At 45.0% G+C, this 17,691-nt stretch overlaps 1 non-coding gene across 1 annotated transcript; it reads right to left on the reverse strand.

Moving 5' to 3' along the window:
• Window positions 1–6,479: 6,479 nt before the first annotated feature.
• LOC119948637 lies at window positions 6,480–6,617 on the reverse strand. The gene has a single exon (XR_005457021.1). It is a non-coding gene; the product is annotated as a small nucleolar RNA SNORA7 (small nucleolar RNA).
• Between the last annotated feature and the right edge of the window lie 11,074 nt (window positions 6,618–17,691).

The raw sequence follows: 17,691 nt of genomic DNA on the forward strand, positions 1-17,691 counted from the left end.
GGCAAGGGTCGGCGCTGAGTCTGCCCCTCGCCGTCGGAGGGTGGGGGAGGGGGGGCCGGAGACGTTCAGGAGAAGCAGTTGACTAATGGCCGTTGCCGCCAACTCCCAAACACCTTGCGCGCGGCGTCACAAACGCACCTATTACGCCTGCGCGAACACTTGGCGCTAACAGCCCTCCGGGGCGCGCCCTCCGGGGAATTGGCGCGCTGGAAAGTGCGAGAAGGGAAGGCAGGCAAGAACACGGGGCATCCCCTTAATAATAATAATGATGATGGCATTTGTTAAGCGCTCACCATGTGCCAAGCACTGGGCACTGCTCTGATAATAATGGTACTTGTTAAGCGGTTAGTATTTGCCAGGCGCTGGGGTGGATTACCAACCCCCCCTCCCACCACAGACAAACACACTTTAAAAAAGTGCTTAGAGCAGTGGTCAGCGCTTAGAACATAGTAAGCGCTTAACAAATACCATAATCATTATTTAAACGGGTTTGGGGGGGGTGCAAAAATGCTATCTTAATATGGTTATTGCTCACAAACTTTTTCGGCAAACAAGTTGCAAAAACGAACAGCAATAATCATAAGGAATCATCAAAAATAAAACCTTTGGGAATCGCTAGTGTTTGTGCTTCATTGGAAATAAAGTTTTTTGATCCTCAAGAACTCAGGATACAGGTCTGTAGTCCAAGAAATTAATGCAGCTCTCTGGGAGCTCTGCTTCCAGGCTGTTTTCTTCTTTCCCCCTGCAACCGTCATCACTGAGAGAACAGTTACGAGCATAACTAGGAGCTGCATTTCTTCCTGGTTTTGGGATTTCCTTGGACTTCGTTGAAAAATTTCAGGTACCCCTCTTCACTGGTCAGGCAATCTTTCAACTCAGAAAAGGATGACATGTTTCCAATGTCACCCTCTTTTAATATTGCAGGCCAGAATACCGCTGCAAAATTCTTTAAAAGCTACAGCCCTTGCAAGGACTAATTTAGACACTTTGTCCTAAAAGTTGTTTGGAGAAAAGTAGAATCAGTCCACCTTCAGTATTTATTTAGCAGAAAACTTTACTTAAGTGCTTGGAGAATATAATAAATTTAGAAGACACTATTCCCTGCTTTCGAAATGTTTACAGATTTAGATGGGGAGACGGGCATAAAATAAATTACAGAGACTTTGAGAATGATATTTTTGGCAGGGTATCTCATTATGTTATGAAAAATGAGCCAAACCGTTACCTGCAATAATCCCCTTTTGAGTATTTTACCATTTTGGGCACACTCTTGTGCTTTCCTTAAGTAATACTTACATCCTCAGCTGAACATACAGAAAATTTATCCCGGCTGAGATTGAAGGTGCTGAGTTTGGATGGTATTTCTGTTGTGATTGCTTTTGAGGATTCCTGGCAATCACTTGAAAAATCCAAAGGAGAATGCTGGATGACATCTCAAAATTAAAGTATCTCAAAACTAAAGGAAAATACTGCATTGCTCGCTTGCAGAATTGATTGCCAAAAGAAAAAAATTCTTTTATGAAATAAAAATACTTCTGTCAAGAGTATGGCAGTAAAACATTTTTACTCAAAGCTTTTGCCTTTCATGACAAAATGCCCACATTTGCTAGGGGAAGGGGGTTCTTTATCAACTTTTATACTTGAGTAAATTCTTCTGTAAGACTGGGTAAGCTTCTTAGCATGACAGACTTTGCCGAGTTCAGCAGCAGGCAGTTTACTGTTCTGAGGCGACACAAACCATTTTTTTAAAAGCCACCTCAATGATTGTACTTGCTCCACACCAACCATTAAAATTGTGCTTTTCAAACAAAACATGCTGACTCAGATCTCCTGTCCCCGGATGACTGATAGTGATATCACATCATCACAAGCTGCAGATTACATTATGATCCTCTTTTCTGCTTTTTGTTATAAAAACATTCTTTTGACCTTTCAGAATTTAACAAAATATTTTCCTTTGGCATTTTGAATTAGGCTGTGAATTTTAAATTGACAGAGACAACAGGTAGGTTGTTCATTGCTGCTCAAGCACTAGACTTAATGTAATGTGAGGATATCATAAGGGCAAGATTATTTGCACGAATTAACAGAATTGCTAGATTAAATGATGTGAGATTTAAAAAATGGCATGTGTATTAACCATTGATGACAAAGACACAGTGCTCAATAGTGTTTCTCAGAGGCTAGATGTTGAAAAATAAAATTAAGATGCATAGCCCAGTGTTCATTCAATCGTATTATTTATTGAGCACTTAATAAAGTGTGCAGACCACTCTACTAAGCGCTTAGTAGAATACAATATAACACAGCTGACAGTTGGTGGAGCTGGGATTTGAACCCATAACCTCTGACTCCCAAGCCCAGGCTTTTTCCACTGAGCCACGCTGCTTCTCTGTACAAGTTAAGCGCTTACTATGTGCAAAGCACTGTTCTCAACAAATACCATCAAATAAAAACAAAAACAGGGAGGATGGGGAAAGGAGGAGGGGGGCTAGGTAGTTGAAGAAAAAGCCCCTCAGTCATTTTGGGGGGCAGAAGGTTCTAGGAAGCCAACTTGGAGGCACAGTCTCAAGGGACGGGATCTCCATGTTGGGGTTCAGCCCCCAAATGCACTGAGACCTGAGATTCAGGCTGAGCTGCTCAGGACCCAGAAGTCCATAGGAGGGAAGGAGTTAGAATGCAAGATCCCAAGGGCAGGGACAGTATTTTTTATTTCTACTGTATATTCCTAGGTTCCTATAGTGTTTGACATACAGTATGTACTCAGTAAATGTGACTAATGATGATGATGATGGTGAGTTAGGGAACCTTGATTTTGGCACCAAGGGGCCACAGTGTGATCACTTGTGTTGTCTGCAATGTGCATATGAGATAGGATAGGGTTTGCTTTTGTGATTTGGATGGCATTAAGCAGTTGATAATATTAACTCAGTTGGCAACCAATATTCTGCAGGGATTTTTTTTTTCCTATACGACATCGCACATGCCTTTTTTTTCTTCTGAATAGCATTTCTGGAAGCCCATTGGTTGTCATTACAAGAACAGTGAGTCATTACTATACTACATATAGAGCAATATTGGCATTTTATTCTGGCCTTTCTTACCAAGCCTGACCAAACACTCCATATTAAGCAAGTTTTTAATTATCCAAAGTGTTCTCACTCAGTTTTGCTCAGGCAATTAAAATACCTAATGAAAAACCACATGTATGCCACAGAATATCTCTAAGGTCAATTCCGATTTAAAAATCCAAACTTTTTGGCTAAAGTATCTTGATTTTAGAAAAAACGTACATTGCAGACTTGAAAGCATATCAGAAAATGTGCCATGAAGGAAACTTTCTAGTTCATTAAAGTTGTAACATACTAAAGATCCCACAGTACTTCCCTCCTGCCATTTTGAACAGCAGACTCATCCACCTTCCCCTGCCAGGATAATCACATTTAAAAATGACTTTGGGTGACTAAAATTATATTGCTTAGGTGAAAGTAATAACAGCACAAGAGCTATTTTTGAACAAAATTTTGGATTTGATATCTCTCAAGAATCTAAGTGGAAATACGAAAGAACAATAGGACTCATCCTAACACTGTTCCAGTTACCACATGCTGTTTCTCTGGGCTCAGTCCCATGATTTGAGAGAGTTGTTGATTTGAAACACAGTTGTTCATTTCTTCTTCTAACATAAAACGTGTCTTTACTGGGTCGGACCAATGGTCCTTTCAGCCTTGTATACAGACTTGGATTTTGCCTTGAAAGATGGTGCCACTGAGAGTGAAGCCGACCTAAAGAGAAGCAGCATGGCCTAGTAGAGAAGCAGCAAGGGGTAGTGTATAGAACATGGGCTTGGGAGTCAGAAGGTCATGGGTTCTAATCCTGACTAAACCACTTGTCTGCTATGTGACCTTGGACAAGTCACTTCACTTCTCTGTGCCTCAGTTACCTCATCTGTGAAATGGGGATTGAGACTGTGAGCCCCACATGGGACAGGGACAGTGTCCAACTTGATTTGCTTGTATCCACCCTAGCGCGTAGTATAGTGCCTGGCACATAGTAAGTGCTTAACAAATACCATTATTATTATTATTGTTAAAGGAGTAAGTGTGCTGAAAAGATACTACTCAGAGTATCCAATCAATCAGTGGTATTTATTGAGCTCTTACTATGTTCACAGCACTGTACTAAGCACTTGGTAGAGTACAACAGAGTTGGCAGACACGTTCCCTGCCCACAAAGAAGCTCCGGGATGGTTAATGAAATGGGGGAGGCTATAGGGATGTCTGCTGCTGCTAAGGTCTAGGAGCAATTCTGCTGTAGGACCACAGAATGCACCCATTTTACTCACCAGTAGCTTTGCAGTGTGCGTCACTGGGCAAAGAGGAACGAGATGAAAGGGTGTGGGTGACAGCACAAACCATCACTGCTGCGAAAGCAACTCAAGTGCATGTCTTCCTGGTGACAGGACATTTCTTTCCCCTCTTAACAGTGCCTAAGCAATGCTCTCTCTGAACAGCAAGGGGCCAGAAAAGATGCATGGTGATATTTTTGTGGCCCGGTGTGCAAGAATGTAAGGGATTTTCAGTGTGACACTCACACCCATGGGTATATTTCACCATTAGCAGCACTGTCATCAAATAGGAGAACCAGCATGGCCTAGTAGGGAGACCAAGGGGTTGTGAGTCAGAAGGACCTGGTTCTAATCCCGGGTCCTCCACTTGACTGCTGTGTGACCATGGGCAAGTCACTGAACTTCTTTGTGCCTCAGTTACCTCATCTGTAAAATGGGGATTAAGACTGTGAGCCTCACGTGGGACATGGACTGTGTCGAACCTGATTAACTTGTATCTGCCCCAGCGCTGAGTACAGTGCCTGGCACATAGTATGTGCCTGATGAAAATCATAAAAAAACCCTCTCCAGAAACATCATCACCATACTTAATGGCTTGGGGAATAATTAATAGTAATAATAAGAATCACCTCTCAGGGTTGCACCTTGAGAGTTTCCAGTACTCTATCAGTCTCAACTATGGGAGGGAGAGTCAAGCAGAGGCATAGCCATTCCATCCTAGCTTGGGCAGCAGCTAGCAAGTGGAAGGCAATATGCTACAAGTCAAAACTCACCTGTGCTGGGCAGCAGCGGCATGGGACAGAGTTGAGGGCAGAGACTCAGGTTTACTGCACGGAAGGAGGCAATGGTAAACCACTTCCGTATTTTAACTAAGAAGACTCTTCCGGATCCACTACCAGAACGATTGCAGATGGAGGTGGGGCATTCTGGGAGAGATGTGTCCATGGCGTCGCTATGGGTCAGACACGACTCGACAGCATAAGACAGCAACAACAATAAGAAGAACAATAATTGGGGTATTTGTTAAGTGTGTGCTATGTGCCAAGCACTATACTAAGCACTGGGGTAGATACGAGATAATGAAGGGGAGAGTGCATTTGAAGCAACAGGGGGAATATGCAAGTATCAGTCACTGTCCGGGCAACCACTCTATTCCTGTTGCTCTTAATACTCACTTGAGAGGCTTGTTAGTGGTGTCCGGAAGGGGAGTGTATGTGAGAAGGAGAGAAATGGTGGCAGGGCATCAGGATGCCCCTCTTCAATTTGCCCTAATCCTTCCCTAGAGCAACCCATGCCACCATCAGCTGCAAAAGTAATAGGAAAACTACGCTGTGAGGGAGCCAGGCTGGTACAGATAAAGGCAACATTTCTTTTAATGGTATTTGTTAGGCACTTATGTGCCAGGCACTGGACTAAGCGCTGGGGTAGCTACAGGGTAATCAGATTGTACACAGTCCATATCCCACATAGGGTTCACAGTCTTAATCCCCATTTTACAGATGAGGTTAATTGAGTCACAGAGAAGTTAAGTGACTTGCCCACAGTCACGCAGTGAACAAGTGGCAGAGCTGGGATTAGAACTCCGGTCCTTCTGACTCCCAAGCCCGTGCTCTATCCACTAGGCCATGCTGCTTCCAAATTCATTGAATATGAATATGCAGCTCTGCCTTTTCTCAGAATAATCCCCAGGTTTCAACTAAGGAGATCTGGTCTCTATGTGGCAAGTCACTTAAATACGTATGTTTAAAGTGTTAGCCACAAGATGGTGCTGAAAGAACTGAACCAGTCATCTGAATTCCTTCTGGAAGCACATTTGGCTGAACAGCTCTGGGCATCCTTGTCCTATGCTGTCGAGTCACTTCTGAATTCCTTCAGGAAACACATTTGGCTGAACAGCTCTGGGCATTCTTGTCTTATGCTGTCGAGTCACTTCCAACCCATAGCGACTCCATGGACGCATCCCTCCCAGAACACCCCATCTCTATCTGCAATCGTTCTGAAAGTGCATCCATTGAGTATTCTTGGTAAAAATATGGAACTGGTTTATCATTGCCTTCTTCCGCACAGTAAACTGGAGTCTCTGCCCTCAACTCTCTCCCATGCTGCTGCTGCCCAGCACAGGGGAGTTTTGACTTGTAGCAGATTGCTTTCCACTTGCTAGCCACTGCCCAAGCTAGGAATGGAATGGGTATGCCTCTGCTTGACTCTCCCTCCTGTAGCCGAGACTGGCAAAGTACTGGAAACTCTCCAGGTGCGATCCTGAGAGGGGCCAGGCATTCTAGGACTATGGATAGAACTGATTGACTATGGGGATAGAATGATGGACTGTGAGCCCACTGTTGCGTAGGGACCGTCTCTATATGTTGCCAACTTGTACTTCCCAAGTGCTTAGTACAGTGCTCTGCACACAGTAAGTGCTCAATAAATCAATCAATCGTATTTATTGAGCGCTTACTGTGTGCAGAGCACTGTACAATAAATACGATTGATTGATTGGGCACATTCCTGAGCAGGGAGAATCAATCCCCTTAATTTAATAAGTGTATACTGGTGCAGGGCACTGTACTAAGCAGCTTGTTTGGGCAGGGAATGTGCCTGTTTATTATTACATTATACTCTCCGAAGCGCTTAGTAGAGTGCTCTGCACACAGTAAGTGCTCAGTAAATATGAATGAATGAATGAATGAATGAATAAGCACTTGAATCTAGTTCCCAGCTTCATGCCACCCCCAACAATCCAGATCCCTCTCTAGCCTGATTTGGAGTTCCTGCAGGGAGCCAGTTCTGCCTTAATGCTGAGAGAGGTGGACAGCCACAGCTTAAACCCCTACCCAGGATGGGCTGGTCTGAAGGGGCAGTGTGGATTTTCCCTGTCTATAGCCCATCAGAAACCCTAGCCAGGTAGTTTCTGCGGGGGTGGCCTTAGTGCGTAAGCAGACAAAGCAGCTCTAGTCCCAGAGAGGTTTCTACACTGCTGTCTCCTCAACTTGGGGAAATCCAGTTGTACCAGACCTTCACTTCTCCTTCCTCCCAGCGTTGCTTCAGCAGGAGTACTAACACTCAAAACCATGGACACTGATACTTTTCAGTTCACACTCGCTTTCTTATTCAACGGTAGAAGTTCTGGAGCCGGGGCTTTGGCTGTTTTATAAGGCCTCCATGCTCCCAGCGATGCCGATTCTATCCTTTTTTTTCTTTTTTGTTATGGTATTTGTTAAATGCTTACTTTGTGCCAGCACGGTACTAAGCGCTAGGGTAGATACAAGATAATCAGGTTGGACACAATCCATGACCCACATAGGGCTCACCGTCTTAATCTCCATTTTGCAGATGAGATAATTGAGGCTGTCTCACAAGTTGTTGTGTGACATCTCACACTCTATGATGTGATTATGTCATTGCACTCCACCATACCTCTCCACCCAGAACAGTGGTGGAGATGGGACTTGCAGCTGTCTTGGTTTTCTCTGCATGCCTAACTGGGTAGCCGGGGCAAGCAACTTGTTTTGGAGGGGTTCGTGCAGGGAGTGAAATCCCTGTTGCCCTGAAAGTTGCCAGGTGTGCCAGGTTTCAATCAATCAATCAATCGTATTTATTGAGCGCTTACTGTGTGCAGAGCACTGTACTAAGCGCTTGGGAAGTACAAGTTGGCAACATATAGAGACAGTTCCTACCCAACAGTGGGCTCACAGTCTAGAAGGGTGAGACAGAGAACAAAACCAAACATATTAACAAAATAAAATAAATAGAATAGATATGTACAAGTAAAATAGAGTAATAAATACGTACAAACATATATACATATATACAGGTGCTGTGGGGAAGCGAAGGAGGTAAGACAGAGGAGACGAAGAGGGGGACGAAGGGGAGAGGAAGGAGGGGCTCAGTCTGGGAAGGCCTCCTGGAGGAGGTGAGCTCTCAGTAGGGCCTTGAAGGGAGGAAGAGAGCTAGCTTGGCGGATGGGCAGAGGGAGGGCCTTCCAGGCCAGGGGGATGACGTGGGCCGGGGGTCGACGGCGGGACAGGCGAGAACTAGGCACGGTGAGGAGATTAGCGGCAGAGGAGCGGAGGGTGCGGGCTGGGCTGTAGAAGGAGAGAAGGGAGGTGAGGTAGGAGGGGGCGAGGTGATGGAGAGCCTTGAAGCCGAGGGTGAGGAGTTTCTGCCTGATGCGCAGATTGATTGGTAGCCACTGGAGATTTTTGAGGAGGGGAGTAACATGCCCAGAGCGTTTCTGGACAAAGACAATCCGGGCAGCGGCATGAAGTATGGATTGAAGTGGGGAGAGACACGAGGATGGGAGATCAGGGAGGAGGCTGACGCAGTAGTCCAGACGGGATAGGATGAGAGCTTGAATGAGCAGGGTAGTGGTTTGGATGGAGAGGAAAGGGCGGATCTTGGCAATGTTGCGGAACTGAGACCGGCAGGTTTTGGTGACGGCTTGGATGTGAGGGGTGAATGAGAGACCAGAGTCGAGGATGACACCAAGGTTGCGGGCTTGTGAGACGGGAAGGATGGTAGTGCCGTCAACAGTGATGGGAAAGTCAAGGAGAGGGCAGGGTTTGGGAGGGAAGACAAGGAGTTCAGTTTTGGACATGTTGAGTTTTAGGTGGCGGGCAGACAACCAGATGGAGATGTCCTGAAGGCAGGAGGAGATGCGAGCCTGGAGGCGGGGGGAGAGAGCAGGGGCAGAGATGTAGATTTCGTGCTGTGCCTCTCCTCTTCCCCCCTCCCTCTCAACACTTCACTCCAAGGCTTTTTCCCCTGAAAGTGGAAGAAGCTGTGGGGTGATGGGCGGGGGGTGGGGGTGGGGTAGGGGGTGGCAGTGTGGAGGTGTGGAGAAAGGTTTTCAGAAGCAGTGTGGCCTACTGGGTAGAGCATGGGCCTGGGAGTCAGAAGGATCTGGGTTCTAATCCCAGCTTTGCCACTTGTATGCTGTGTGACCTTGGGTACGTCACTTCACTTCTCTGTCCCTCAGTTCCCTCATCTGTAAAATGGGGATTAAGACTGTGAGTTCCATGTGGGACAGGGACTGTATCTAACTTGATTAACTTGCATCTATCCCAGTGCTTAGTACAGTGCCTGGCATATAGTAAGTACTTAATGAATAGCACAATTATTATTATTGTTGTTATCATTATTATTACACACACAGACACAAACGCACACCCCTCTCCATGGCTCTGGGAACTTTAATAGCAGCAGTGGTGATAGATGTATGGGGTGAGGGTGGGCAATTCTCTGGACTGTGGATAGAAGCAGGGGTAGCAAGCAGTGGCACTCCAAACCCAGGTAGTTGGGGAATGTGAGTGGAGGTGGCAAGTACAGCAGCGGGGTGACAAACCAGATCCCCCCTGGCAAGGGCCTGGGCCTGGGAGATGTCAGAGTGGGTTGTGATGGTGGAGTGCCAGGGTGTGACAGCCAGCAGTAGCGAGGGCATGCCAGGCTGTGGTAAGGAAATTACCTCTGCTGTGTGACTTTGGGCAAGTCACTTCACTTCTCTGGGCCTCAGTTACCTCATCTGTAAAATGGGGATTGAGACTGTAAACTCCAGATGGGACAAGGGACTGTGTCCAACTCAATTTGCTTGCATCCACCCCAGTGCTTAGTGCAGTGCCTGACACATAGTAAGCATAACATATACCCTTATTATTGTTATTATTAATAAGTATTATTTATATTATAATTATATTATAATTATATTAATAATGATAAAATAATATTAATATATTATATAATTGATATATATTGATTGTTATAATTATATAATTAATATAATATTGATAATATAATAATATTATTGATGATAATAATATATCATTAATAATAACGATAATAATATTAAGGGAATGGGAAGTGACAGCAGGAGCTGGGTGGGTGGTGGCCCCAGTAGCGGGATTTCTTATAGAAGTAACATCAGGAGGCAGGACTTCTGCATCACAGCAGGCCTTTCTGGAACCTGGGGTCCAGGATTCAAGCCCCATGATCCACTGCAGTAATCCAGCCCTGGTTGTACCTGAATGAGGCAAAATCACCACATTTTAAAAGAAAAAAATGTATAAACCCAAGTCTCTTATGTTCTTAATGGTACATATGTTTAATGCTGAATTTTCAGTCAAATTAAGATAATTAGACCAATATGTAGTGATTTGTAATACCGTGTCTAAAGTTGTTTGAATCTGTATAGGCAGGGGCTTTTGACAGTGTGTTTGGTCCAGAAATTAGGCTAATAGGTTTGTCCAGGAATTCTGGGGGTTCGGTGTGGCTCTCTTCCCCTTGCTTCCAGGCTGCCCAGACTCTGGAAACTGCCACAGAGCTCCTGAAGGTGATGATGAAGGATTTTCTTGTCGGAAGTACTGAATGAGCCTTTGTCCTGAAGTCACAGAGGGATAGCTTACAATACTAGTGGCTTGTGCAGTGTCACTCACACTCTTTCATCCCTGCTGCTCTTGTTCCCAGTGGAGCACATCATGCAATGAGTATCAGCCATTCATTTTCTTCTTTAAATGGTATTTGTTAAGTGCTTACTACGTGTCAAACACTTTCTAAGCATTGGGATAGGTAGAGGTCAATTAGGTCAGACACAGCCCCAGTCCCACATGGGGCTCACAGTCTAAGTAGGAGGGAAAACAGGTATTGAATCTCCATTTTACAGTTGAGGAAACTGAGGCCCAGAGAAGTCAAGTGACTTGCCCAAGGTCAAACAGCAAGCAATTGGCAGAACCGTGATTAAAACCCAGGTCCTCTGACTCCAAGACCTGTGTTCTCTCCTCTAAGCCATGTGGCTTCTCCAATTACTTCTTTCCCAGTGCTTTCAAACATGCTCATGTATCCCCATATAGTAAAAAATCCCTCTCTTGATCCCACAACTCCCTCCAGTTATTGTCCCATCTCCCTTCTACCATTCCTCTTCAAACTCTTTGAGCAAATTGTCTACACCCACTACCTCCACTTTGTTGTCCACTAGCAGACTTGACATGACTGACTCCATTTTGTGTATGCTGACAGTAACCCTCCATTTTGTGCAGGCCGAGAGAACAACTCCTTTTGGTATTTTATGCAAGGCTCAGCAACAGATGTCTTCAAGGCCAGTAACATGTAACAAGTATCTATGCAAGGCCATAGGGCAGATAACAACAACCAGCACAAGGCAGTGAGAACACAGAATAATGAGAATTTGTAACATCCTGTTGGTCCTAATCGGATTCCTGAAATTCCTAAGTGCTCCGCTCCCATGTTGCTGTAACTCAATAAAAGAAACAGTGAGAATGGGATTGGGGCTGCTTGTCACTCGTACCTCTCCTGGGAGGTGAACGGGCAGGTAGCCACTTTCCTTCTTTACTGCTCTATCTGAACTCATGTCTCCGAGTCATTTTACCTATCTGCGTCACCACCCTGGGTACAAGAACCCTGCAGCCTATTTACACCGAGTTAACCTATTTTGCACCCTACTTGTCGATAACAACTTCCTCCCCTAATTCTCTTGACCTCCTCCAATTTGGCATCTGCCCCCTTCATTCCATGGAAACTCCCTCTCAAAAGCCACCAAAGATCTCCTTCTTGCCAAATCCAATGGTCTCTACTCCATCCTAATCCTCCTTTATCTCTCAGTGCCTTTGACACTGTGGACTACCCCCTTCTTCTGAAAACATTATAATAATAATAATAATGGCATTTATTAAGTGCTTACTATGTGCAAAGCACTGTTCTAAGCGCTGGGGAGATTACAAGGTGATCAGGTTGTCCCACGTGGAGCTCACAGAATTAATCCCCATTTTACAGATGAGGGAACTGAGGCCCAGAGAAATTAAGTGACTCGCCTAAAGTCACACAGCTGATAAGTGGTGGAATTTGAACCCATGACCTCTGACTCCAAAGCCCGGGCTTTTTCCACCGAGCCATGCTGCTTCTCTTAGGAAGGAAGAAGGAAAGTAGGAAGGAAAACAGTACATATGTACCACGTCCAGGAGGGCAGGGAGGGGTAAAGTTTATTCTCCCCAGTTTTCAGATGGAGAATCTGAAGGCTACAACAGTTAAGACCCGAAGTCACCTGGTGACTTAGTGGCAGACCTAACTCAACAGTCCAGGCTTCTTATCTGGCCCCCCACCCCCTCGCCCTCACAGCTCTATGCTCTATCCACAAGTCATCCTATGGAAGAGAAACATATACTTTGATTGAAAGACGACACGTTTTGCTGAGGGTGAGATAGCTTACCCATTTGTTGTCCTCCTGCTGACTGGGTTTGGCTTCATTGGCACTGTCCTCTCCTGGTTCTCCTCCTATCTCTCTGGCCACTCCTTTCAGTCTCTTTCATGGGCTCCTCTTCTGCCTCTCACCTGCTAACTCTGGGTAGCCCTCAAGCTTCAGTTCTGGGTCCCCTGCTATTCTCCATCTCCACTCACTCCTTCGGAGAACCCTTTCACTCCTATGGCTTCAACTACCATCTCTATGAGGATGATTGCCAATTCTATCTCTCCAGCCCTGATCTCTCTCCTTCTCTACAGTCTCGCATTTCCTCCTGCCTTCGAGACATCTCTACCTGGATGTACCGCTTACATCTCAAACTAAGAATGTCCAAAACAAAACTCCTCATCTTCCCACCCAAACCCTATCCTCTGCCTTTCCCATCACTGTGGAAAATGCCACTATCCTGTCTCAGAAGTCTGTAACCTTGGAACTTTACTAGACTTACCTCTCTCATTCAACCCACACATTTAATTTGTCACTAAATCCTGTCAGTTCTCCCATCACAACATCATTAAAATCTGCCCCTTCCTCTCCATACAAACTGCTACTACCCTGATCCAAACACACATTATATCCCGCCTTGATTATTGCATCAGCCTCCTTGCTGATCTCCCTGCCTCTTCCCCACTCCGGTCCGTACTTCATTCTGCTACCTGGATCATTTTTCTACATAACCACTCAGTCCATGTTTCCCCACTCCTCAAGAACCTCCTGTGGTGGCCCATCTACCTCTGCATCTAACAGAAACTCCTTACCGCCTTGACTGTAAACTCCTTGAAGGCAGTAAATGGGTCTACCAACTCTGTTGTAGTGTATTCTCCCAGACACTACGGTGCTCTGTGCACAGTAAGAAGTCAGTAAATACTGTCGAGTCCAACAAAAAAAATCGAGTCACAGCAACACAAGAGGTTTTTTCTTGCAATATTTAATAGAGATCTGTATAGGTGAGGACAGCATCTGCTGCCCTAAAAGCGGGCTCAACCTCATCCCCGAAAGGTGAAAAAGTAGCAAGCTATGTCCAAGTTGGGTGTGGTGGTAGCTAGTTGCATCCGTGTTGGGTGTGGTGTTTCTTCACACCAAGGGCAGGATCCAATCAAGTGTGGCTGCAGTTTTTTTAACTGACGACAGGGTGTGGCTGAAATTGGTGCCTGGGAAAGCTATGGCTGAAATTGACGACAGGGGAAGGGTGTGGCTGAAGCATGATTTAGGAAAACGAGATAGATCAATGCAAAATGGAGATTGAAAACAAAATGGAGTAAGGCTGGTTAAAAGTTGGTTTTCACAACACCACTGATGGATCGACTTTGAAACACTCATTCAGCTCTCCCTGTCCTACCTTACCTCACTGATTTCCTACTACAACCCAGCTCACAAGCTTTGCTCCTCTAACTGTACATCCATCTCACCACTGACCCTTTTCCTACGTTGTCCCTCTGGCCTGGAACTCCCTCCCCCTTCATATATATGACAGACCACCACTCTCCCCACATTCAAAGCCATATTAAAATCACATCACCTCCAAAAGAACTTCCCCGACTAAGCCCTCATTTCTCCTACTTCCCTTCCCTTCTTCATCACCTATACACTTGGATCGCTCCTCTTTTTCGGCACTTGATATTCGCCCCACCCTCAGCCCCATAGTACTTAATGTATGTATCCATAATTTATTTGAATGTCTGTCTCCCCTATAGACTGTAAGCTCTTTGTGAGCAGGGAACCTATTTACTAACTCTGTTGTATTGTGTTCTCCCAAGCACTTAGTACAATGGTCTGTACACAGTAAGTGCTCAATAAATACCGTTAGCTGAATGATTGGGCGCTTACTGTGTGCAGAGTGCTGGGCTGAGCATTTGGGAGTGTACAATAGTTAGTAGACACAGTCCTGCCCTCGAGGAGCTTAAAGTCTGCTGTGTGCAAGGCACTGGACTGAGCATAGGTGAAGCACAGGCAATTCTATTGGTGGAGAACAACTAGTTACCATACTGAAACAGTTATTGAATTACTACAGACTTCTCTTTTGCAGGTTAAATAGCTCCAGTTCCTTAAACTTTCCTCATAGAACTGATTTTCTGCTATGGCCTAGCGAAAGGAGTCCAGATCTAGGAGTCAAAAGACCTAGGTTCTGATTCTAGTTCAGCCACTGATCTGTTGTGGGGACTCAGGCAAGTGGCTTTACCTCTCTGGGCTTCAGTTTTCCAACATGTGAAAAGAGGATAATTCTATAACACCTGTGTAGCCTTTACCCTGTAGGGAAAGTATGAGGACACTTCCTCAGTTTCCTCACCTGTTCTCCTTCCTATTCAGGCTGTGAGCCCCAAGTGGGACAGAGATTGTTTCCAACCTGATTTTTTGAATCTACCCCAGTGCTTAATACAGCGCTTCACACATAGTAAGTGCATAATAGACACCACAATTATTCTCAAAACATTGCAAAGTGCAGTTGTGGTTTTTGCTCACACTATAGCTCGCTACTGGCAGAACCAGGACTAGAACCAGGTCTCCTAGAAGTAGAACCCATTAATGGGGGTAGTCCGTGACACGGAATTCCACCATTATTCAGGATAAGCGTTAAATTCTTGAATTATGGGCTAATATAATGAAACAGCAGAAAAAAAAATGGTCCATCCACTCATGACAGCAGCTTGGACTAAAACTATATACATAGACGTTGTGGTATTTTTGGTATTTGCACTGCTGATTTTGTATTAGCAGATACGGAGAGAATTAGCATAACTTAGTTGAGTGCTTTGTATATATTAGACATTGTCAGAATGGAAAATTCAAATACTTTGCCCAAAGGGGTGTGATCTAAATATACAATTAAAAAAACAGTGTTAACTGATAGCTTTAAACTTAAAATATGAGCATTAATGAGTTACTGCTTGCAAAGCACTTGGAAATTTTTAACAAAAAGGTGCTAAAATGTTACCACAGCCTCCTAAGAATCAAGGGAGGAAAAAATAAAAGATATGGAAGAGGAGGTTGAGTTATATATTCATCCCAGGTAAACACATTAAGGTTTCAAAACTGTGGGATAACAAAATCCCTACTAGGATTTATGCCTGCAGATCCTACTTTGGTTTTAAGACTTTAGTTTCCATCCATCATCTGTACATTTCTATTGCACCTATATTTTCAGCACCTTACAAATTCCCTTGACCCCCTCCCAAATAATCTTTCCTGATGAAATTTCACATGCTTAATATTCGGTCAGAAGCAAATTATTTTCTGGAAGGTTGAACATCATCTGTTCAGCCATTTCTAAGATACTGAAGCAGGAGCAAATGTGGTTGGGAAATGTGTTACGATTTCTTTTTGTGTGCTCAAATCAATTCAAAATAGCTTACATTTAAACCTTAAACACTGGCATGTATGTAATCTCCCAGGAGGAATACATTTTCTGCTCTTCAACATAGTTGGTTGAGGTTTCCCTCCTGATTTCATAATAATAATGGTATTTGCTAAGCGCTTGCTATATGCCAGACACTGAACTAAGCACTGAGGTAGATACAAGCATATCAGGTTGGACCTTGTCCCTGTCGCCCATGGGGCTCACAGTCTTCAACCCCATTTTACAGATCAATTAATTGATGCACAGAGAAGTTCCGTGACTTGCCCATGGTCACACGGCAGACAAGTGGTGGAGGCAAGGTTAGAACCCAGGTCCTTCTGACTCCCAAACTCTTGTTCTCTCAACTAGACCACGCTGCTGCTCCTATTTGAAGACAATGCTGCTCTTTCCACTGGGCCACAGTGCTTCCTGTCTTCCTGATAACAGTGTGACTGGCATCTTACTCCCCCGCCCCCCCTACTAAAGAATAATAATAATTACAGTATTTGTTAAGCACTTACAATCACTTAAACACTTACTGTAAGTGCAATTGACTGATTGCTGGTATTAGCCCAAGTGCTTAGTCCAGTGTTCTGCACATACTAAGAGCTCAATCAATACCACAGATCGATTGATCAGTACAGTGCATTGCAGCCAGTGGGCATTCACTACATGCTATTACTACTAGTTGTAATTCTATCTTCTTCCTCTGCCTTGCCTTTCTACATCCTCCCCGCTCTTCCGTACTGCCAGTTCATTAGGGGTCCTGAAAGTGCCCAGTAATAATAATAATAGTAATGATGATCATAATAATAATAGTCTTTGTTAAGCGCTTACTATATGTCCATGCCCTGGGGTAGATACAAGGTAATCAGGTTGTCCCACTCGGGGCTCACAGTCTTAATCCCCATTTTACGGATGAGGTAACAGGCACAGAGAAGTTCATTGACTTGCCCAAAGTCACACAGCTGGCAAGTGGTGGAGACGACATTCGAACCCATGACCTCTGACTCCCAAGCTCGGGCTCTTTCCACTAAGCCACAATGCTTCTCCAGTACTGCCATCGTGGCTCAGTGGAAAGAGCACGGGCTTTGGAATCAGAGATCATGGGTTCAAATCCCGCTCCGCCAATTGTAAGCTGTGTGACTTTGGGCAAGTCACTTACCTTCTCTGTGCCTCAGTTACCTTATCTGTAAAATGGGGGTTAAGACTGTGGGCCCCCCGTGGGACAATCTGATCACCTTGTAACCTCCCCAGCGCTTTGAACAGTGCTTTGCACATAGTAAGCTCTTAATAAATGCCATTATTATTATTACTGCCATTCCCCGGCCGCTGCGCCCCGCTCTACAACCCCGGCCTCGCCCCTCTAGGAGAGTCTCTGTTGCCGAATTGTACTTTCCAAGCGCTTAGAACAATGCTCTGCACACAGTAAACGCTCAATAAATACGATTCTAGACTGTGAGCCCACTGTTGGGTAGGGACCATCTCTATATGTTGCCAACTTGTACTTCCCAAGCGCTTAGTACAGTGCTCTGCACACAGTAAGCGCTCAATAAATACGATTGATTGATTGATTGATTGAATGAATGAATGAAAAGCCGGGCCAACGGCGCGCGCCTGTGCGCGCGCCCGCCCACCCGAGAACATCCCTGGGGCGCTCGCCGCCGTCCGACTGGGCATGCGCCGTAGCCGGGGCAGGTCTTGGGTTGCAAGGGGGAGGCTTTTGCACTGTAGCACTGTAGCGATCCCTCCTCCTCTTCCTTCTCT

Source organism: Tachyglossus aculeatus, chromosome X4, assembly GCF_015852505.1.
Source record: "Tachyglossus aculeatus isolate mTacAcu1 chromosome X4, mTacAcu1.pri, whole genome shotgun sequence".
NCBI classification, from domain to species: domain Eukaryota; kingdom Metazoa; phylum Chordata; class Mammalia; order Monotremata; family Tachyglossidae; genus Tachyglossus; species Tachyglossus aculeatus.